Source organism: Hypanus sabinus, chromosome 29, assembly GCF_030144855.1.
Source record: "Hypanus sabinus isolate sHypSab1 chromosome 29, sHypSab1.hap1, whole genome shotgun sequence".
Taxonomy (NCBI): domain Eukaryota; kingdom Metazoa; phylum Chordata; class Chondrichthyes; order Myliobatiformes; family Dasyatidae; genus Hypanus; species Hypanus sabinus.
In genome coordinates this window covers 11,639,099-11,662,875 of record NC_082734.1, presented here as the reverse complement: position 1 = coordinate 11,662,875, position 23,777 = coordinate 11,639,099, and the positions used below count along the sequence as shown (strand labels likewise).

General features: G+C 45.8%; 1 protein-coding gene across 1 annotated transcript in view; it reads left to right on the top strand.

Moving 5' to 3' along the window:
• The first annotated feature begins 2,734 nt into the window (after positions 1–2,734).
• The window catches only part of LOC132382760 (parvalbumin, thymic-like), a 44,869-nt gene continuing 23,826 nt past the window's right edge, over positions 2,735–23,777 (top strand). Inside the window, exon 1 of the mRNA XM_059953219.1 lies at positions 2,735–2,959. The gene's annotated coding sequence lies outside the window, so the exon portion shown is untranslated. The remainder of the gene's footprint in view (positions 2,960–23,777) is intronic.

Genomic DNA, 23,777 nt, shown 5'->3' with positions numbered 1-23,777 from the left:
TTCTTCCTTAATGACTTAATGCACTTTCCTGACCACAAATATTAAGCTAACTGGTCTATAGTTACCTCAGCCTACGTGACTTATACTTAAACTGTGCCTTCCACGTCTGTACCCTCCAGTGATGGATGGAACTCAGTATCTTGACATTCACCATATTGAGTTTTCCCAAACATTGGAATATTAGAATCTTGTTCATTCTTTGGAGGGTATAAGCTTCAGCCAGCTACACTAACCCCATTTCATTTTGCCATCAGATCTGCCCACTCACCTCCATACAAGGGACATCCTGTTAACCTTACCAGTCCACGTGTTTTTGTCATGTGGGGGGAAAGCAAGGACACTGGGGGGGGGGGAGCCAGATTTTTTCAGACTTCTGAAGTTTAGCTTTGTCTGTCACACGTATATCGAAACATTCAGTGAAAGTGTCAACGGCCAACACAGTCTGAGGCTGTGCTGTGGGAAGCCTTCAAGTACCGCCATGCCTCCGGCCCCAAGACAGCACGCCCACAGCTTGCTAAGCCTAACCCACCCACCTTTGGAACGTACCTGGAAGAACCCCATAGCGTCACGGGAGGGGGGGGGGAATGTACAAACTCACCTACAGTGGCAGGAATGAATCCCAGCCGCTGATCACTGGCACTGGAAAGCGTTAACACTAATCGCTACATTGCTGTTCCACCCCAGGCATCTGGCACCGGGGGTCAGGATGGGAGGTGGGGCCTGGTGATCAAAGACTCCGTCTCCACTAGGTGCTGACAGTTCTGTCTGGGCAATATGCCAGTTACCCACCAGCAAAGGGCATTCCAAGGTCCCTGATATCCCTCGATGAAGACGGAGCTTCATCCCAACAAGGCGGAGCTAAAGATGGCGCCAGAGGGCGACTTCTCCCAGTTCGTTAAGTTCTTCCCGTTCTAACATCTCTACTTTCCTCTTCGGGGTGGCTGGGGACCTGTCAGGACCTTCGATCTACATCGGCGCCCAGACCGCGATGTCTGCACGGCAGCTAGTTCTCATCTTTGGAGCTCATCGATTGACCATGTTTTGCTCTGTCTAGATTTGGCCTGCTGTCACTTGCATGGTGGGGGTGCTGATGCTCTGTGCTAGAATAGGTGGAGTGGGGGGGGGCAGGGTGGCTGCTGCTTGTGTGTGGGAGGAGGGTAGGGGGCTTTGGGGCTCTTGTGCTTTATCTGTCATTCATTCTTTGGGATTTTTTCTTCTGTTTGGGGGATGTCTGTGAAGAGTGAGAATCTCAGGTGCTCTGATATTAAATGGAACAAGCCTGCGCCGCCCTCTTCCACCCACATGACCAATACACGCACTAATCCGAATGTGGTTGGACCGTGGGGGGAAACCGGGACACCCGGAGGAAACCCACGCGGTCACGGGGGCGACGCGCAAGCTCGGCGAAGACAGCGCAGAATGGAGCTCGGTTTGCTTGGCGCTGCGGCAGTGTTTCGCTAACCGCTGTTTTACCGGGCCGCTCAGCCAGATAAAGCTTCAGGCGAGGGCAGTAAGCTGTTCACGTGGGCTGGCTGGAAAGCATTCGAGCTGAGTCTGTGGCACTTCCCCCACCCACCTCCCCGCCCGTATCGCATTTGCTCGGATGATGTTGAATTGATCAGAGGTTCTGCAGTTCCTGGCATTCTTTCAATTAACTGCTTACTTCAAGGTTCGGGGCGAAATTCTACACCAGGAATTTACCTAGAGGGCTCAGTTCAACTCCCTTCCGTCTCCTGTTACTCGCCAGTGAAGGGGGCAGCTGCATCAGCTCAGGAGAAAGAAAGGAACAGGAGGAGACAATGGCGGGTGTGACGAGAGGTCGGGGTGGAGGGGGGGGGGAGGCTTTGTAACATAACCAGCACCTGAGCTGCGGCTAGCAGAACTGTGCAAAACCGTGCATTCCGATACCACGCACACAAAACGCTGCAGGAACTCGCCTGCCGATGTTTCAGGTCAAGACCCTGGCTGACCTACTGAGTTTCTCCAGCATTTTTGCGCGTTGCTGCTGTCGACTCCCAGCCTCGGCATAATCTCGTGTAACTTGATGTGAGTCACCCAGCAGGAAGAGTGAAGTGCTTGAACTGGAAGCAGTGGAGCTGAGAGGGGCTCTACCTTTCATTCCGCTGTGCGTTGTCAGGGTGGTGTTGGGTAGAGTGAGGTCTCCTTTGGCAGTCCCCAGCTTTGTCAAGCTTGCCTGAGCCCCAATTTTGTGAGGTCTGATTGGCTAATGTCTGTACCTGTGGCTGCCTCAGTAAAGCAGCCAGCATAATCAATTCTCCTACCCACCCCAGGCATTTTTATTGCTTCCATTAGGTAAAAGCTTGAAAGCAACTACCAGCAGGCTCAAGAACAGCTTCTACCCAATTGTTATAAAGACTATTAAATAAGTCAATAGTGTGATTCTCGATTTACTAGAACGTTACCTGGGTTTCAGCACCTAAAAGGTTGAGGGGGGACTTGATAGAGGTATTTAAAATTATGAGGGGGATAGATAGAGTTGATGTTGATAGGCTTTTTCCATTGAGAGTAGGGGAGATTCAAACAAGAATACATGAGTTGAGAGTTAAGGGGCAAAAAGTTTAGGGGTAACACGAGGGGGAACTTCTTTACTCAGAGAGTGGTAGCTGTGTGGAATGAGTTTCCAGTAGAAGTGGTAGAGGCAGGTTCGGTATTGTCATTTAAAGTAAAATTGGATAGGTATATGGACAGGAAAGGGATGGAGGGTTATGGGCTGAGTGCAGGTTGGTGGGACTAGGTGAGAGTAAGCGTTCGGCACGGACTAGAAGGGCCGAGATTACCTGTTTCCGTGCTGTGGTTGTTATATGGTTAGAGTGCCGGCTTCATTGGCTGGAAATCGCATTGGGGAGTTCGGCAGGCGCTAAGGAAATGCAGCTCAGCAGGGTAACAGCAAACTGAGCTTGGCGGGAGAAACTCGAATCTCTAGGCGGCGGGGAAACAGGTAAGACAAAACGTCGGCAGGTATTCATTCGCCCCTGTGCGGGAGTGTACTGACGCAGGAGCTGACACACCTGGGCACACCTGAATGCAATCCAATTGTTACATGGTTATATAAGTTGGACGCTTGACCTCACAATCTACCTCATAACGATCTTGCACCTTATATCTGTACGCTGATAGAAACATAGAAATCCTACAGTACAATACAGGTCCTTCGGCCCACAAAGTTGTCCTGAACACATCCCTACCTTAGAAATTGCTAGGCTAACATACAGCCCTCTATTTTACTAAGCTCCATGTACCTATCTAAAAGCCTCTTAAAAGACCCTATGTAAGACCCTTGTAATACCTTAAGGTACTGTGTAATGGTAGGGCACTGAGTTTGCGATAGGACGGAGATCCATCTGGGCAGACAGATCCTTAGTCCCTTGAAGGTAGCTGAAAATACTCTCGGCGCATTGGCCTTCGTTAATCAGAGCTTGCAGGAAAATGAGTCTCAGGGTATTATATGGTGAATTGATTAAGAACAGAAGATGGGATGCAGTGCTGAAGTTGGACATGACATAGGTGATCTATTTGGAGTATTGCCTGCAGTTCTGGTCACCTTCCTGCAGGAAAGATGTCAATCCGATCAAAAGAGTGCAGAGAAAAGTTACACAGATGTTGCCAGGACTTGAGGATCTGAGCTACAGGGATAGGTTGAATAGGTTAGGACTTTATTCCCTGGGGAGTAGGAGAATGAGGGACATCTTTTAGTGTTATGCAAAATGACGAGAGGCATAGATAGAGTATAGATAAAGCAAGCAGGCTTTTCTCCCTGTGGTCGGACGAGCCATCATAGGTTTAGGGCAGAGGTCGGCAACCTGCGGCTCCAGAGCCACATGCGGCTCTTTGATCTCTGTGATGCGGCTCCCCGTGGTTTGTTAGCTTTTGAAATGTAATTCGAAATTTGAAGATTATGGTGATCTTGTACAATATGAAAACTTTGCGGCACATCCGAACCGGCTCACAATTAGCTACCGTTCCGACTAAGGGAGATAGCCTACGGGGGTTTGTGAGTACGTGTCTTTTGGAGCATCCGCGCCCACGGGGACGGGTTGAGGGAGGCTTTAAAGCAAGGCTGTTTAGTTCGAATAAAGTTACCTTTGACTGCAGTGTCTTTATTTTAGCGCTGCGTGTAGCACACCGCTACAACGTGTTTTTTATCGCTATTAATATACATCACAACTGCCAATGCGCGCCAGTGCGCGCTTTCTTTTAATTCTTCGATCCAAGGTAGGCTACCTACGGAGTAACCTTCAACCCAACGTCTTTTTTTCGGAGTTCAAAATGTTTTTGTTGCATGCAGAAATGTAATTTCGTTTTCTCTGCAGGAGTTCATCAATTTCATAAATGCAACACATTATAGTTTGTTTATACATAGCATAAAGGCAAAAAAAAACCCGTTGTATGCAGTGTTATTTCATTTTGTGGCTCCCAGTGTTTTCTTTTCTGTGGGAAATGGGTCCATATTGGCTCTTTCAGTGGTAAACGTTGCCGACCCCTGGTTTAGGGTGACAAGTGAAATATTTAAGGGGAAGCTGAGGCGGGGCATCTTCAGTCAGAGGGTAGTGAGAGTGTGGAATGAGTTGCCAGCAGAAGTGGTAGATGCAGGTTCAATTGTAACATTTAAGAAAAGTTTTGATAGGTACATGGATGAGAAGGTATGGAGGGCCATGGGTATAGATGGGACTAGGCAGAAAACTAGGCTGGCACGGACTGGATGGACAGAAGGACCTCATTATGAACTGTAGTACTCTATGTAATTATCTAATAAGTATGACCAGGGACAGGATGCAAGACGAGCTTTTCACCATATCTCAGTACGTGACAGCAATAAGAATAAAATCGGCCTAATTCGGGGCGAGGGGTAGGGACTCCTCCACACGAGGCAGGAGGTGGCGGCTGTGTTGGACTTCTGCCTGCAAGGTTCTCAGTGCCAGCCCAATGTTCCCTCTCTACCTCGAGCACTCGTGGGCCAGAAGCTCCCAAGAGTTCAGGAATATTGCATTTACTTTCGAAGAGACTCTCCAGACACCGCACTCAGCACAAGTCTTACTATCTATCCATTTATTTATTTGTGTATTAATTGGTTGATTGAAATACAGTGCAGAATAGGCCTTTCTGGCCCTTCCAACCCCCGATTTAACCCTAGTTTAATTGTGGTAAAACTTACTATGACCAATTAGCCTACTAACTGGTACGTCTTTGGTCTGTGGGAGGAGATTGGAGCACCTGGAGAAATCGCACGCTTTCCACAAGGATGATGTACAGACTCCCTCACAGATGGCGTTGGAACTGAAATCCAAGGCCTTGAGCTGTAATAGTGTCCCCCTCACCCCCCCACCCCCCCTTGCAACACCTGGTTATCTAAACACAAGAATCCCTGCAGATGTTGGAAATCCAAACCAACACACACAAAATGGTGGAGGAACTCAGCAGGTCGGGCGGCATCTATGGAAAAGAGCAAACAGTCGACGTTTCGAGAAAGCTCTCGACTATTTGCTTGTTTCAAAAGATGCTGCCTGACCTGCCAAGTCCCTCCAGCATTTTACGTATTACCTGATTTTTTAGTTTCCCTTTCCTCCATCGCCTCTTCCGCCGCCCCCGCGAGAAGGCCAGCTGGCGTTTCTACTTCCTCAGGAGGCGAAAGAAATTGATCAAGTCCCCTTTGACCCTCCACAATTTTTACCGATGCACCATAGGAAGCATCCCGTCCAGGTGCATAATGGCTTGGTACACCACAGAACCAGCTCCCTCTCCACAGACCCTGTCTACAATACTCATTGCATCAGAGAAACTGCCAGTATGACCAAAGGCAGACTCTCCCCTGGCTGTGCAGCCCCTGTGCAAGATGAATTCTGTTCCAGAGCATTGTTCCCTTTTTAAAAAATATATATTTTTATTCAAGGAATGACACAATACAGAATACATAATGCATTACATTTTCCTCCATTTTGCTTTTGTATCTTACCCCTAAACAAACCTCCCCTCACCCTCCCTCCCCGAACATACCATGGCAGCTAATGTATTTACAATACAACACTTCACAAATACAAGTACGGACGTTTCACAGCCATACCCCCATAATACTTCAAGCTGAAGGCCCACACACACCCACATGTCAGATGATCCAGAATACACTCGTATTACAATTCATCAGCCACCCTGTGAGGTAAACCCTGCGTGTTAAAAGGGAGGCAACTTCTCAAGTACAATCAGATGCCCTCAACTAGTAGGTAATTCCTTAAGACTCCCAAAATATGACAAGAAAGGTCCCCATTTTGAATAGAACTCTTTCACAGACCCCCTCAAAGTGAATTTAATATTTTCTAATTTCAGGTAAAACATTACGTCCTCTAACCAAGCAGCAGCAGATGGGGGAGTGGCAGATTTCTAGCCCAGCGAGATTCTCCTACGGGCCAAAAGTGGTGTAAATGCAACGATATCCGACTGGTTTGCACTTAAACCCAAAGCATCATCCGCCACACCAAATACAGCTATAAGCGGGCAAGGTCTCAGTGTCACCCCCAAAACCTCACTGATAATTTTAAAAACCAGTGCCCAATAGCCATCAAGCCGAGGGCAAGACCAAAATGCATGCACTAAACCAGCCGGAGAGAAGGAACACCTGTCACAACCAGCGTCTGCCCCGGGATATACGTCAGCAAGCCTGGCTTTACTTAAATGTACCCTGTGTAAAACTTTAAATTGTATGAGCCCCAGTTTAGCACATGATGACGAGGAATGAACCCTATTCAATGCTTTTGCCCAATATTCCTCAGCCAGACCCATACCAAGGTCATCCTCCCACCTAGTCTTAGTCTTGAACTTCCAAAGACATTAAAGCTAAGAGTGAGTTTCCCACAATGTAGCAGGTGGTAGATCAGGAAAAGAGGGAAATTTTTCCCTGACAAAGTGACGAATCTGCAGATCATTGTTCCCATTTTTAAGTGTTTTATTCAATGCGTTCTCCTTCCATCAAACCCATCTGGACTAAAGCACATTGCTAAAAAAAAACTCACACTCAGATTCACATTTAGATTCTATAAATTCAATGGCCACTTTATTAGGTACATTAGGTATCTAATTAGCCAATCATATGGCAGCAAGTCGATGCATAAAAGCATGCAGACATAGTCTAGAGGTCCAGTTGCTATTCAGACCAAACATCAGAAGGTGGAAGAAACGTGATCTAAGTGACTTTGACCGTGGAATGATAGTTGGTGCCAGATGGGGTGGTTTGAGTATCTCAGAAACTGCTGAAATCCTGGGATTTTCACTCACAACAGTCTCTAGTTTTCAGAGAGTGGTGTGGAAAACTAAAAAAAATCCAGTGAGTGGCAGTTCTGTGGGTGAAAATACCTTGTTAATGAGAGGTCAGAGGAGAATGGCCAGACTGGTTCAAGCTGACAGGGAGGTGACAGTAACTCACATAACCACACGTTACAACAGTGGTGTGCAGAAGAGCATCTCTGAATGCAAAACACATCGAACCTTGAAGTGGACGGGCTACAGCAGCAGAAGCCCATGAACATACTCTCAGTGGCCACTTTATTAGGTACAGGCGGTACACAATAAAGCAGCCACTAAGCATATATTGAAGTATACAGTGAAATGTGTCATTTATGCTAATGACCAAGACATCTAGAAATGTGCTGGGTGCTGTCCAAGATTTTGAAGCAACCCAATCATGACCTCGAGCGCTGTCTGTGTGGAGTTTGCGTGTTTCCCCTGTGACCACGTGGGTTTCCCTTGGGTCTTCCGGTTAAGACAGTTAATTGGTCACTGTTAATTGCCCCTAGCATAGGTGAATGGTGGAACCTGGGGTCAAGCTGATGGGGAGGTGGGGAGGATAAAATGGGGTTAGCGTTGAATGAGGGGGAAGCAGGTGATGTCAGCAAACAATGTGACCAAGGGCGACATCCTTCAGAAGGTTCACAAAACTACTTTCACTTCGGGCAGGTGGGCTGGGAGATCCCGCTGGTGGCCTCCTGTATGTCGACATAGATTGGGAGACCGCTTTGCCAAGCATCTACACTCCGTCCTCCCAGTGGCCACCCATTTCAATTCTACGTCCCATTCCCATTCCAACATGTCAGTCCGTGACCTTCTCCACTGATGTGATGAGGCCACACTTAGGTTGGAAGAACAACACCTGATATTCCATTTGGGTAGTCTCCAACCTGATGGCATGAATGTTGATTTCTCAAACTCCCAGTAATGCCCCCCTTCTCCATTTCCCATCTCCTCTTCCCTCTCTCACTTCATCTCCTTGCCCACCTATCGCCTCCCTCTGGTGCTGCTCCCCCCTTTTTCTTTCTTCCTTGTCTCTTTCACCCATCAACTTCCCAGCTCTTTGCTTCATCCCTCCCCCTCCAAGTTTCACCTACCACCTGGTGTTTCTCTCTCCCCACCCCCCACTTTATAATCTTCTCCTCGGTTTTTTCACTTCAGTCCTGCCAAAGGATTTTGGCCCAAAACCTTGACAGTACTTTTTTCCGCAGATGCTACCTGACCTGCTGAGTTCCTCCAGCAATTTTATAAACTTCTTTGCAGTCACCCATTATTCTCCTGTGCTCCAGGGACAAGGATCCAGCACGGCCAACTCCTTTCTACAACTCATGCTCTCCAGCTCAGGCGGAATTCTTGTAAACCCCTTCTGCAACCTCTCCAGATGGAGAACGTCTTCCCTATAACAGGGTGATCAGAACTGATCCAAGTGTGGTCTCACCAACGACTTGTACAACTGCAACATAACATCCCTGCTCCTAACCTCATTACCTCGACGGTGACGGCCAGCAAGCTAAACGCCATCTTCACCACCACTGCAAACTGTACACTTGTGCCCTCAAAGTCCACAACACTCATCAGTGCCCTTTACGTCTTACCCTGGTCTGACTGTCTAAAAGGTGTCATCTCACACTTTTGTCATGTGAAAGGTTGCACACATGTAGTGGGCCAAATGGCCTGTTTCTCTAATGTATGGTTCTACGTTAGTTGTAACTTCAACCTTATCCCAATACAGTAAACCTCAGCCAATAACAGAATCAGAATCAGGTTTAATATCATCGGCGTATGCCGTGGGATTTTTCTTCGTGGCAGCAGCACAATGCAATACGTGATACTAGAGATAAAAAACTGAATTCAGTCTATATCTTAAATGTTTAAATTAAATAAGAAGTGTAAAAGCAGAAATAAAAAAGCAGTGAGTTGGTGTTCACGGGTTCAGTGTCCGTTCAGAAATCAGATGACGGAGGTGAAGAAGCTGTTCCTGAATCGTTGAGTGTGTGTCTTCAGGCTCCTGTACCCCCTCCCTGATGGCAGAGGGGAAGAAGCTGTTCCTGAATCGCTGAGTGTGTGTCTTCAGGCTCCTGTACCTCCTCCCTGATGGCGGAGGGGAAGAAGCTGTTCCTGAATTGTTGAGTGTGTGTCTTCAGGCTCCTGTACCCCCTCCCTGATGGCAGAGGGGAAGAAGCTGTTCCTGAATTGTTGAGTGTGTGCCTTCAGGCTCCTGTACCCCCTCCCTGATGGCAGAGGGGAAGAAGCTGTTCCTGAATCATTGAGTGTGTGTCTTCAGGCTCCTGTACCTCCTCCCTGATGGCAGAGGTGAAGAAGCTGTTCCTGAATCATTGAGTGTGTGTCTTCAGGCCCCTGTACCTCCTCCCTGATGGCAGAGGGGAAGAAGCTGTTCCTGAATCGTTGAGTGTGTGCCTTCAGGCCCCTGTACCTCCTCCCTGATGGCAGAGGGGAAGAAGCTGTTCCTGAATCGTTGAGTGTGTGACTTCAGGCCCCTGTACCTCCTCCCTGATGGCAGAGGGGAAGAAGCTGTTCCTGAATCGCTGAGTGTGTGTCTTCAGGCTCCTGTACCTCCTCCCTCATGGTGGCAATGAGAAGAGGGCATGTCCTGGGTGATGGGGGTCCTTAATGATGGACGCCGCCTTTCTGAGGCATCATTCCTTGAAGGAACATGGAGGATAGTGCCCATGATTTAGCTGAGTGAGTTGACAACTTCCTGCACCTTGCTTCAATCCTGTACAGGGGCACCCCTCCCCCCCATACTAGATGGTGATATGGCCAGTTCAACTGCTCTCCATGGTACACCTGTAGTTCTTAAAGAAACATCTGCACGAAATTTACAATTGTTTTTGGTGACAAAGCAACTCTTCTCAAACTCCTAATGAAATATAGGTGCTGCCTTGCCTTCTTTATTGCCGCATCGGTATGCTGCGGCCAAGTTAGATCCTCAGAGATATTGACACCAAGGAGCATGAAATTACTCACTCTCCACTGTGATGGTCTCCCTCTCATTTGCTGATCCTGAGGGGAGGCCCCTGTGTTCAAATGGTGCTTCTTTTCCTCTCTTGATTTTGTCTCTTTATATTCTGTATTTTTGCTCATTCTTTCCTGTTGCCGCTTATTGCAATTTGTTATTTGCGCATGGGGGTGACGATGTTCTTGTCGGCACTTGTGCAATTTGTTTCTCTTTTACGTGCGGTGGGGAGGGGGTTGTTCCTTCACTTTGAGTGGGTTCCGTGGTTTTTCTCTGTTTCGTGGCTGTCTGTGGTGAAGACGAACCTCAGGGTTGTATATTGCATACGGACTTTGATAGTAAGCGTACTTTGAACTCGGAATCGTTTTACAGCGCTCGTGATTACCGAGCTGGTCAATTCCTGCTGCTGTCTGTACAACGTACCTAATCCTACATTCTCTCCCGTCCCCAGCCTGTCAGTCCTCAAGTTGTGGGGCTTGGAGGTACAACGCAGAAGACTGTAACATCAGAACAGCAAGCTGCTGGTCTGCCATTCTCACTGTTATAGGAGCAATTCCTCTCCCTCTCTTTAGCTAGTGAGAGAGAGCCTGTCTGAGGTGGTGGGAACACCCACCCTAGAGACTACTGTGCATGAAAACCCCAAGAAATCAACAGTTTCTGAAATACTCAGACCACCCCATCTGGCACCAACAATCATTCTATAGCCAAATTCGATCAGATCACATTTCTTCCCCACTCTGATGTTCATTCTGAACAACCGATCCTCTTGCTTTTATGCATTGAGTTTCTGCCACCAGATTGGCTGATTAGATATTTGCATTAACGAGCAGGTGTACAGCTGTACTTAATAACGTGGTCACTGACTAAGTGTGACTATTTGAAGCTACGTGATGGAAAGGGGAAACAAGAAACTTTGAATTTATTGTTGGTTTATTATTTCACAAGACTGGCATGTCTAGTTTTGTTAGTTATTAATATGTAACTCAGTTTATGACTGTAATCTACATCATGTGACAATACATGGAAATGGCAATGGTTTTGCAATCGTGGTATACTCTGAGTCAGGGCCGTGATATTTTCGACTTACCCCAGAACTATTTAAGAAACCCAATTATGTGCTGTTAGGAGGAGTGAGGTAATTATAGACCCACCACTCTCCAACCCAGTGCCACACACTTTGAGCTCATTTCCTGCCAGTATTTCCAGAGCCCTATTTTTAGAATGGTGATGTCTTTGGCAACTGATGCAGGTCCTGAGGCTGGGTCTGATTTACACCCTCTGCAGATGTTGCAATGGGCTGAAGGCAGCACGGGGTGTGGTTCCCAGGGAGGGACAGGTTGGAACTGTCGAGCGTGCCATTCGGCCCGTCACCCTGTCCCATCCCTGCTATTTATGCAGCAGCCTGCACAGTCAGCAAGTTATTATCCAACTTTATTTTTTACAAATTCCTGTTGAATCTATGGCCACCTGCCTCTTTACTCAGTGAATTTCAGATCACGACCACTACAGAGTTTATTTCTGACACTTTTCTACAAATTGTTTTATATCTGTGTCCTTTTGAACTCACCCCTAATCTTTTTCCCATTTTTTTCCTACCGACAGCTCTCTCAAGGATCCTTAACTTCAGGGAAAAATTGATTTCCCTGATCTGTCAGTGAGACGAGGCAGCACAACGGTTCTGCACAGACCAGATGGGCCGAAGGGCCTGTTCGTGCTGTAGTGCTCTATGTCATTAATGTCCAGAGATAATTCAGCAAAACTCTTCCTCTGAGACCTTGAAATGGATCTGAACTGGATAAAGTCTTCCAGCTGAGGCCCAGCCATCGGTCTATAAAGGGGTTAACATGAGCCTGGTTCTTGTCATATCTCCGTTCTCTGTTAATTCCTCCCTGTTGTTCCGATATTCCTGCTTTGCTCCAAGACTTGTATGTGAGCAGGGATGAACTAAAAGGAAACAGAATGGTGCTGTAAATGTAAAACGCCAGAAATACTTGGCAGAGCGGTCAGCATCTATGGGAAGAGAAGCAGACTCAATTGGTTCAGCTTAGAGACCTTTTATTAGGGGAAATAATGGGTTTGAATGAGAGGAACAGGCAAGAAATGTGATCCAAGTGAGTTTGACCATGGAAAGATTGCTGGTGCCAGATGGGGTGGTTTGAGTGTGTCATAAACTCTCGATTCAAGATAGCTTAAGGTAATTTCTTGTACATTAGTGTAAGGAGAACAAAATAACTGTAAGGAGCACAAAAAATAAGCAATATAATAATGATAGTAATAAAAAGACAATAAATATAAATACATAAGATTGTTTATATACATAGATTGATTGTATGTCCATTTAGTGACGCCAGGCTGCACATAAGGTGAATTATGGAATATTATACTGTTGGGGTCGAGTTAGTGGATGGAGGTGTTGATCAGCCTTACTGCTCGGGGAAAGTAGCTGTTTTTGAGTCTGGTGGTCCTGGTTTGGATGGTGCATGGCCTCCTCCCTGATGGGAGTGGGAAAAGATTGCAGCATGCTGCTGTGCAGAAGAACTTGGGAGTACTTGTGCAGGAATCGCAAAAGGTTGGCTTGCAAGCGTGGCAGGCTATCGAGAAGGCAAATGGAATGTTGGCCTTCATCGCTAGAGAGATTGAATTCAAGAGCAGGGTGGTTATGCTGCAACTGTACAGGGTACTGGTGAGATCGCATCTGGAGTACTGCATGAAGTTCTGGTCTCCTTAATCGAGGAAGGATAGACTGGCTTTGGAGGCGGTGCAGAGGAGGTTCACCAGGTTGATTCCAGAGATGAGGGGGTTAGACTATGAGGAGAGAATGAAGTTCCTGGGACTGTATTTATTCAAATTCAGAAGAATGAGAGGAGATCTTATAGAAACATATAAAATTATGAAAGAGATAGATAAAATAGAGGCAGGAAAGTTGTTTCCACTGGTAGGTGAGTCTGGAACTAGGAGATACAGTTTCGAGATTTGGGGAGTAAATTTAGGATGGAGTTGAGGAGGAAGTGGTGAATTGATGGAATTCCCTGACCAATGAAGCAGCGGATGCTACCTCAGTGAACAGTTATTTGCATAGTAGGGGAATTATGGGGAAAGGCAGGTAGGTGGAGATGAGTTCACGGTCGGATCAACCATGATCTTATTGAATGGTGGAGCAGGCTTGATGGGCCAGGTAGCATACTCCTGCTCCTTTGTTCTTATGAACAGGGTGGGTGGGACCCTTCATGATGTCACTGGCCCTTTTCTGGCACCTTTCTGCACATCTGTTTTTGATGGCGGGTAGGCCGTACCCCTGTTCTGACTGCCCATTGTAGATCCATTGCAGTGCAATTTGGAACGTGGGAGTCCAGGTCAGGAGCTAGAGGCGTTGGCGAGCTTTCCTGACTCATGCCCTGGGACCATGAGAGGCTGCGTGAGATGTGAAGTCTCGGGAGCCTGAGGCTGCCACCAGTGCCGATCTCCTGGGGTTTTCATGCACAGCAGACTCTAGAGTTTACAGAGAGTGGCGTGAAAAACAAACAAAAAAAATCCGGTGAGCGTCAGCAGTTCCGGGGGGCGAAAATGTCTTGTCACTGAGAGAGGTCGGAGGAGAATGACCAGACTGGTTCAAGCTGACAGGAAGGCAACAGTAACATCACAACAGCTGTGTGCAGAAGAGCTTCTCTGAACACACAACACATCGAACCCTGAAGGGAACGGGCTCCAGCAGCAGAAGACCATGAACATACACTCAGTGGCCACTTTATAGTTACGGGAGGTACCTAATAATGCTGTCATATTACGGTCATTCTGCCCCTACAGGCTCCTCTTCAATGTTATTAATTCAATCACTTCTCACCACATAATGCAAGATCCAAATCAGATTTTTGGGATAAGCTTTGGGACTGGGGGAAACCAAGATCCAGAAACACCCCTGGCTTGGGATCTTGTCATATCTTGTAATTGTAATGTTTGTTGTGTTTGTAGAGCAGTTTATTTTAGCTTAAAACCTTACGTTCAGATGCTTGCAGTGCCAGATCTCCTCTATATTGTCTGATTTCCTTCCCATATGGAACCCACATTATTATAACCCCCGCTGTTTAACATTTATACTCAATTTACATCTAGTTTATTAATGTAATGTAATGCATACACAAAATGCTGGAAGAACTCAGCAGGTCAGGCAGCATCTATGGAGGGGAATACAGTACTATGCAAAGGCTTGGGTACATATGTATATCTAGGGTGCCTGAGACTTTTGCACAGTACTGTTGTAATTTTGTGTATTGCGCTGTACAGCTGTCGCACAAAAAAAACCAAATTTCATGACCTATGTGAGTGATGATAAACCCGATTCTGATGTGGGTCTCCATTGTGGACCGAGAATGGGAAGGGGGCAGGGAGAGGGGAATCTTGGTTGGGAAAAGAGGAAGGCAGCAGGCAGCACCAGAGGGACATTCTGTAATGATCATTTGGAATCAAATGACCCTGCCCGGTGTCTCAGGGCTGGGTGTGTCTGTACCCGTGCCACAACCACCACTTTCCCCTGGCACTCCTTCTCTGCCACCTGTCCACACCGTGCCCATGGCACTCTACCATCACCATTCCCAACATCCTTTGCTCCCACCAGATTTACAAACTCGCTCTCCGCTCCGTGCTGGCAAATACAGTATGGTACAAAGCTTTTAGGCAACCTAGCTATATAGAGTGCCTATGACTTTTGCACCGTTCTGTAAACAGTCGATGTTTCATACCAAGTTCCATTATCAGGTCTGATGAGGGATCCCAGGCTGAAATGTCGACCATTTTCTCCCCTCCATAGATGCCCCCCCCGACCTGCTGAGTTCCTCCAGCATTTTGAGTTGTGTTACGCTGGATCGCCAGCATCTGCAGAATCTCTTTTGTTCACGTAGTGTGTTACTTTCATCTTGATTTTACTTTTCTTTACTTTTTCTTTCCTTTACCAATGAGGAATCAAGAGATTGGGTGTAAAGAAAGAGTTGAACTTGATTCCTCCTTTGTAAATGCTAAAATGTGTAACACCAAATGGAAATTTCTAACACAATGAATGTGATTATAATCTGGAGACACGCATGTCCTTTTGATTAGGTACTGGTGAAGAACGGTTTCCTCATGGACAGTTGTCGTTCTCTCTGAGTCATGTGCCCAGGTCAAAGGTCAGAAGAGATAAGCAGGTACCACTAGGGGATGGAAAAGCACTGGGGTGGAAGTTATGCTAAAGTTTTGGAGGGATCTTGAAGAGTTTAAAAGGAGGCGATTTCTTTGTGTAAGTGGAAATCTTTTCTAAGCTGGATCACAAATAGTGTTAAGAGCTGGAGATAAAGACAAGGACGTGTGAGGGAGAGAAAGACTGGAAAAGCTGTCAGACCATTCAAAGATTTAAAATACATTTATTATCGAAGTTTTTATGCAGTATACAACCTTGAAATTCCACTACTATGTTAAGAATGTCAAACCTTGAAGTGGATAGGCTACAGCAGCAGAAGACCATGAACATACACTCAGTGCACTTCCTGTACTTTAATTAGGTACGGGAAATGGACAGTCGAATTTTTGGGTCAGATGAAGGGTGATGAAGGATCTCAGACCGAAAAGTCAACAGCATATTTCACTCGACAGATGCTGCCTAACCCATTGAGTTCCTCTGGAGTCTTCTGTGTAAAACAGACATCAGGGAGGGGTGACATTTTGAGTACAGCTCCTAAGGGGGGGGGCCTATCAAATACTCCCTTTACAAGCCACTACAACTGAAATCTGCAATTGACAATAGGTGCAGAAGTAGACCATTCGGCCATTCGAGCCTGCACCGCCATTCTGAGATCATGGCTGATCATCTACTATCAATACCCGTTTCCTGCCTTGTCCCCATATCCCTTGATTCCCCTATCCATAAGATACCTATCTAGCTCCTTCTTGAAAGCATCCAGAGAATTGGCCTCCACTGCCTTCCGAGGCAGTGCATTCCACACCCCACAACTCTCTGGGAGAAGAAGTTTTTCCTTAACTCTGTCCTAAATGACCTACCCCTTATTCTCAAACCATGCCCTCTGGTACTGGACTCTCCCAGCATCTGGAACATATTTCCTGCCTCTATCTTGTCCAATCCCTTAATAATCTTATATGTTGCAATCAGATCCCCTCTCAATCTCCTTAATTCCAGCGTGTACAAGCCCAGTCTCTCTAACCTCTCTGCATAAGACAGTCCTGACATCCCAGGAATTAACCTCGTGAATCTACGTTGCACTTCCTTTACAGCCAGGATTTCCTTCCTTAACCCTGGAGACCAAAACTGTACACAGTACTCCAGGTGTGGTCTCACCAGGGCCCTGTACAAAAGTAAGAGGATTTCCTTGCTCTTGTACTCAATTTCCTTTGTAATAAAGGTCAACATTCCATTAGCCTTCTTCACTGCCTGCTGCACTTGCTCATTCACCTTCAGTGACTGATGAACAAGGACTCCTAGATCTCTTTGTATTTCTCCCTTACCTAACTTTACACCATTCAGATAATAATCTGCCTTCCTGTTCTTACTCCCAAAGTGGATAACCTCACACTTATTCACATTAAACTTCATCTGCCACGTATCTGCCCACTCACCCAGCCTATCCAAGTCACCCTGAATTCTCCTAACATTCTCATCACAAGTCACACTGACACCCAGCTTAGTATCATCAGCAAACTTGCTGATGTTATTCTCAATGCCTTCATCTAAATCGTTGACGTAAATCATAAACAGCTGTGGTCCCAATACCGAGCCCTGTGGCACCCCACTAGTCACCACCTGCCATTCCGAGAAACACCCATTCACCGCTACCCTTTGCTTTCTATCTGTCAACCAGTTTTCTATCCAAGTCAATGTCTTCCCCCCAATGCCCTGAGCTTTGATTTTACCCACCAATCTTCTATGTGGGACCTATGCAGGCTAGTACACTACAGTAACATTAAGTGTACTGGTCCTGATGTGTCCCAGTTAACCGGAATCGACTGTAATCCCTTTACAACTGCAGGCAGGTACACTGTAGTAACACTGTTTTGGGTTAATTCAAACAGCTAGGGATTTCGGAACCTGCAGACCCAGGAATCCAGGCCACCATGGAGTGAGTGAAGCAGCTGCAAGTTCCGGGATGTCTCCATTATCTCAGGGAACGTGGCTGCAAGGAGGAGGTTGGGAGTGGGTGTTGTTGGTGGGGAGATAAAACAGAAATGCAGGGGCGTTAGAACCCCACCTCCATCTTCCTGAACAATGTTATGTAGTCTCTGGAAATTACACTAAAGGCTACAGGACCAGAGCGACATTGGGGACTGTTGCACACACTGTCTGCTTCACGGAGACTTGGCTCAGCCCCAGTACTCCACTCCAGCCATAGGGCTTCATCATCCACCGCGTGGACTGGACGGTGGTGTCAGGTAAAGACAGAGGTGGCAGCATTTGCTTCATGAGTGCTGTGCACAGATGTGGTGGTTCTGTCCCAGTCCTGCTCCCCCGTGTGTTGTCTGTTCTATCAGCTGAGGGAGTCCTCCTCCATCACTCCCTGGCCAACGTCAGGCTGGCACCAGAGGAGTTGAGCACTGTGATCGACAGTTACAACACGATCAAGGGAGACTTCAACCAGACTAGCTTGAAGAAGCCGGACGCATCACCGCCAACATGTCACCTGCAGAGCCAGAGAAGCCAACACAATCCTGGTTTCACAACCATCAAGTCCAATCGCCTGGCTGCGCTTCTCCTCCTGGCAGAGACTGCGGGCCGCGGCACCGGCAACGAGGACAGTGCAGGTGTGGTCGAAAGAGGCAGAGGAGCTGTTGTATATCAGTGGACTGCACCATATTCAGGGATTGCACCTCATATCTGAGTGAATATGCCACAGCCGTCACTAACTTCATCAAGACCTGTGTGGATTGCGTGGATTCCTTCGGGAACATACGGCAACTTCCCAAACCGGCAGCGCTGGAGTCTGCTGAGGGTTAGGTCTGCGGAGTTCAAGAACGTCGAAACCGAAATCTACAAGAAGCCCTGGTACCATCTACTGAAGGATAGTCAAAGTCAATGTAAATTTGTTATCAAAGTGTGTATATCTTACTGTAGTGTTCTCGCTCGGGTGTAACGGAACGCCGAACGAAACACCGAGGTAAACCATAGTCAATGAAAACAAGATCGCAGTAAGATTAACCGTTTACTGTTCACTCTTCCTCATTAACGTATGGTGAAAACTGTTGATAAAACAGTACAAGATTTGTACAGTATTTGTTTCCTTCTTGATATCACATGTACATCGTAAATACTTGCAAAAGTAAACCTACAACAACTACATTAAAGTGCAGCATACAGTCAGAATCTACCTACGCCATTGACTGCTTTAAATACTCTTCAACATGAACTATCCGCAACTCTTTAACTAATGAAAACATAAACCTTATCGACCGTCATTACTTTTAACGGAATCGGCGTTAACATTTTAATTCAACATATCAATTATCTCATGAACTTACGGCGTTGCTCCACTATGTTTCTAATGTGTAGAAGACAACTTTTCTTGCGCTGATCTCGCACATGTGAGCCCCCTCCTTCCCGTTTCTCCAAACCGGTATTTTCCCACAAGACGCGGCGAAACCGGATGTGACATCATCACATGCCGTGATGTATCACAGACAACTAATTTACTTTAAACAATCCTAACTTTAACTAGAAAATGCTAACAAATGAATTACTAAGCAAAAATATTATAAACTAAACACATGCCATAAAGGCAACACACTTACTATATACTACTTCGAGATTAAATTCCTTGCAGGTATTACCGGCAAGGTGAAGATGTGTCTCTACCAAAGGAGGTGTAAGGAGCTCCTTCCCTCCACTAGCCTGCAAGTCACTCTTGGGCAAGGTGTGGCAGCTGCTTTGCCCCTTGATCAGGGTCACGTAAAACCATGGGAGCAAGTGGTGGTGGTCGTATGAACAGCTGAGGCACAATCACAAGTCCTGGTGACGTGACCACGGACGCCAGGCAGACAACTTCTGAAGAGTATTGATAATGGCTGGGGTCACCTACCTTGTAAAGACTCTGCCCAGAAGAAGGCAATGGCAAACCTTTGTAGAAGGAACAGGCATGGTCAAGACTATGGTTGCCCATGTCATACGGCATGACACATAATGATGATGTCACACGGCATGGCGCATAGTGATATTGTCATACAGCATGGCACATAGTGATAATGATGATTTATAAAAATTAAAAAATAAAGAAATAAAGAGTAAGAGTGAAAAGACAATTCTGTTTGAACTTAAAGACACAATCAGATGCACGTCAGCTGTGATAGGGTTTAATGCCACTACTTCCCACAAGGTAAAACCTAATGGCCTTGATGAGCTCAATACTTTTTATGCACACTTTGGAAGGGAGGATGACACTACACCTATACGAAACTCGGCAGCATCCAGTGACACTGTGATCTCTGTCTCAGCGATCGATGTCAGAAAATCCTTCAATAGGGTGAACTATCAGTCCTCGACAATGTACCTGGAAGGGCTGTGGAGGTCGCGTCCTTGAGTATTTTTAGACTGGAGTTTGATAGGTTCTCGGTTGGTCAGGAGAAGGCAAGAGAACAGGGCTGAGAGAGATAATAATTCAGCCATGACAGAATGGTGGAGCACTCGATGGGCCAAATGGCCTAATTCTGCTCCCATGTCTTGTGATCTTATGGTCTAACGAGATGTCTTTGAACCGGATGGGTACTCATGATATTTCAACAGCCTTAGAGAGAGACGAAGGTCAGTTCCTCATTTTTATGCTTTTGAAAAGAAGTTCATGTTCTGAAACTGTCCTGATGGGATTTGATCCTTATTCTCTGCATTTTTGGTCCAGCAACTCAGCCGCGATGTTTCACCCAGTGTATAATAGGACCGTGGACACACAAGAGCAATGTTCCCTGTATTTTTAACCAGCTGCGCAGACCAAAGATTCTAAGTACATTTATTATCAAAGTATGTATGCGGTATACAACTCTGAGATTCATCTTCCCCACAGACAGTGACGAAGCAAAGAAACACCATGGAACCTGTTCAAAGGAAAACATCAAACCCCCAACATGCAAAAAAAAAGAACAAATCGCAAAAATGAGTGATAAAACACAGAATATAAAACATCAAACCACAAAGTCATTGAAACAGCCCAGGAATGTTCAGTTTAATCTAGCACTGTGTTGTTTGTTGATTGCAGGCCGCAGAGCCAGTCCACTCCGATCAAAAATCGCACAAAATAGCAACACAAAAATCACAGCCAGAAACTGGAAACACATCATAACATGAACTACAGAGTCCATCCATTGCTCTGAGCAAGAAATTGTTACGTGGCCTGAAAACCGTGCAGATTTTACATATTTTGTTTTGCTAAATACATACCATGAATATTTAGAATGAAAATTGAAAACTCACATTCTTTTGATTTTATTTATTAATTGAAGGCTGTAATAAAATAAAGTACAACAAAGAAATCCTTACACGTTTCATAAACCTTTTCTCATCTGTCTTTATTACAAATCCATTGACTATAAGCATCATCCAGATTAATTTCGTATCCAGATGAAAGATAAATCTTCACCGTCATTAGACCATCCAAATGTTCCACTTCTAGTCTGTCTCTGAATTTACATTTGATTAAATTCATAAAACTGAATCCACATTCGTAGTCAGCACTAGAAGCTTGAAATGTTCCAACGACGTCAACATGAATTGTCTGTTCTTCAAATTCTTTGTTTCTAAGCACATAGTTCAACATACCAGTGAATGTCTTTATTGAACCAGTTTTAACTTTTTTGGAAATTTTGAAATCTCAGTATCGCTGCAATATTTTTGAGACAACGCTCTCATTGTACATAAATTAAAATTCTAGCCGCGTGGCAACAAAAGGCTATGTGCGTGGGAGCATTCCGGCTATTGCGCGGCCGTGCAGCTTAGTGGGAACAGTGCATAAGAGGCTCTAGAACCTGGAGCAACCCATCTGGAGCTGGAGCAACTCAGTGGGTCAGGCAGCATCTCTGGAAGGAAATGGACAATTGACATTTCAGGAAAAGACCCTTCATCTGGAGTGACAGATTGAGGGGAGGGTAGCAAGCATTAAGAGGTAGGGAAGGAGTGGAGCAAGACCTCTAAGTGAGGAGGGTTACAGGTAGACAGAGGAGGAGAAAGCAGGAATAGCCATAGAGGCTCGAAGGTGACGGGTGGGGGCAATGAACAGCAGCAGATGGTGGAATCTGATAGTAGAAGTAGGTGGAGTGTGGAATCTAGGAACTGAGGTGGAGCGGGCAGGTGAGAACTGATGGGTAGGGAAGGAGTGTGTGGGTGATGGGCAGATGGAGAGGGTGGGGGAGAGGAAAGAGACACTGATGAGTGATGGTAGGATGAACTAGATAAATCAGGAGGAGAGAGAAAGGGGACAAAAGGGGGAGCAGGTTGCCTGAACTTTGATAGGCTTGTTATGGGTACAAAAATCTGGGGGGGCTAGAACAAATAATCAGCTTGCCCCATTACAGCTGGGAATTTCATATATTTCCACAACCAATTTCAACAATCCTTCATCTCATGTTCTCCTTACTTATTGCTATTTATTTATGTTTGTTGTCTTCTGCATTCTGGTTGAATGTCCTAGTTGGGTAGACTTTCAGTGATTCTATTAAAGTTACTATTCTATAGACTTGTTGAGTATGCCCACAGGAAAATTAATCTCAGGGTTGTATGTGATGACATAGACCATAGAACATTACAGCACAGAAACAGGTCTTTTGGCCCTTCTTGGGTATACCGAACCATTTTTCTGCCTAGTTCCACTGACCTGCACCTGGACTATATCCCTCCGTACACCTCTTATCCATGTACCTGTCCAAGTTTTTCTTAAATGTTAAAAGTGAGCCTGCATTTACCACTTCATCTGGCAGCTCATTCCACACTCCCACCACTCTCTGCGTGAAGAAGCCCCCCCAATGTTCCCTTTAAACTTTTCCCTCTTCACCCTTAACCCATGTCCTCTGTTTTTTTCTCCCCTAGCCTCAGTGGAAAAAGCCTGCTTGCATTCACTCTATCTATACCCATCATAATTTTATATACCTCTATCAAATCACCCCTCATTCTCCCTCACTCCAGGGAATAAAGTCCTAACCTATTCAACCTTTCTCTGTAACTCAGTTTCTCAATTCCCGGCAACATCCTTGTAAACCTTGTCTGCACTCTTTCAACCTTATTAATATCCTTCCTGTAATTCAGTGACCAAAACTGCACACAATACTCCAAATTCAGTCTCACCAATGCCTTATATAACCTCACCATTACATTCCAACTCTTATACTCAATACTTTGATTTATAAAGGCCAATGTGCCAAAAGCTCTCTTTACGACCCTATCTACCTGTGACGCCACTTTCAGGGAATTTTGTATCTGTATTCCTAGATCCCTCTGTTCTACTGCACTCCTCAGTGCCATACCATTAACATATATGTACTTTGATAATAAAAAAAATTACTTTGAACTTCAATGATCAGTAAAATACCAGTTCACTAAGGTCCTTCAGGGAAGGGACAGGGAGGAATACCTTTGGCTCTTCACTGATTCCAGCAATGGCCAGTAAGTCTTCGTGATATCAACCACGAATGTGTAACATTACAGAGGCAAAACTGGACCATAGCCCAGTGACGTGGACTGTGCTGCGACTGAATAACATCTTCCTGCGTGTGTCCAGGGCAATCAATGCTGGTCCTGTGACTAATGTCCACATCCTGTGAGATAAAGACTGTGGGTCTTGGTCTAATATGATTTCATCTACAGAGGGCTGTAGACTCAGCCAGTTCCATCCCACCACAACCCTCCTGACCACTGAGGTCCTCCTCAAGAGGTGGAGCCTCAAGAAAGGAGCACCCATATGAAGGGCCCTCACTATCTGGGACATACCTCTTCTTGTTTCTGCCATTGGGGAGAAGGAACAGGAGCTTTAAGGCTCTTGCAATGTTTTAGGAATAGCTTCTTCCCCTCTGTCATCAGATTTCTGAACAGTCCATGGACCCATGAATACTACCTCGTTATTCATCTTTTGCACGATTCGTTTATTTTGTAACTTATACTATTTTATTAATGTCTTGAGTTGTACCACTGCTGCAAAACAACAAATTCTCACGACCAATGTCAGTGATAATAAACCTGACTGAGAATTGCGTCTCGCAGAATGCCCGCACCAGTACAGCTCTCCTGTGCCCACTGCTGGTGAGTAGTGGAATAGCATTTACGCAAGGCAAATCCTGGGGATTTGGTAAAAATGTTCAAAAGTTCAAAATAAATTTATTATCAAAGTACATATATATCACAATATACTACCCTGATACATTTTCTTGCAGGCATGCACAGTAAATACAAGAAACACAATAGAATCAATGTAAGTCTGCCTTCGACAGGATGGACAACCAGTGCGTAAATGACAACAAACAGTGCAAATACAAAATAAGAAATAATAATAATAATAATAAT